The sequence below is a fragment of the Chrysochloris asiatica genome, unplaced genomic scaffold (genome assembly GCF_000296735.1).
Source record: "Chrysochloris asiatica unplaced genomic scaffold, ChrAsi1.0 scaffold00210, whole genome shotgun sequence".
Lineage (NCBI taxonomy): Eukaryota > Metazoa > Chordata > Mammalia > Afrosoricida > Chrysochloridae > Chrysochloris > Chrysochloris asiatica.
In genome coordinates, this window is record NW_006408728.1 from 3125715 (window position 1) to 3126306 (window position 592).

Sequence of the window (592 nt, forward strand, 5' to 3'; positions counted from 1 at the left end):
TCACAATGAATCAGAACCAACTCAACAGCACACAAGGTGCTCAGTAAATGTTGGTTGAATAAATAAATGAGTAAAAGTATAACCGTAAAGTTATATTAATAGGTATCTGTGCTTTGCTTGCTACTTTGGGGGTTGCTATTCATTCTGCTGTTCTTTCTTACTTCTTAGCTCAATAATTTTGAACATTCTTTTCTAATGTAAGCGTTTAGGTTATAACTTTCAAAGATATGGCTTAATTATCAAGTGTTAATTTGCTGTATATTAATTCATTTTTTCCAAGTATTGAAAAAAAAACAAAAAACCTTTATGGAGTACAACAAAAGACATATAAATCAATGCAATAAATTTGAGAACCATCCACATATGGTCAGCTGATCTTTGACAAAGGGCAAAAACATTAAATGGCAAAGAGAGAATCTAATTGACAAATGATAGTGGCAAAACTGGATATCCATTTACAGAAGAATGAAACAAACCCATATCTCAGAATATACAAAAGCACACTCAAGATGGACTAAAGACTTATATGTAAAACCTACAACTATAAAGGTCATCAATGAAAAAATGGGAACAGTATCAAACATAACTGAAA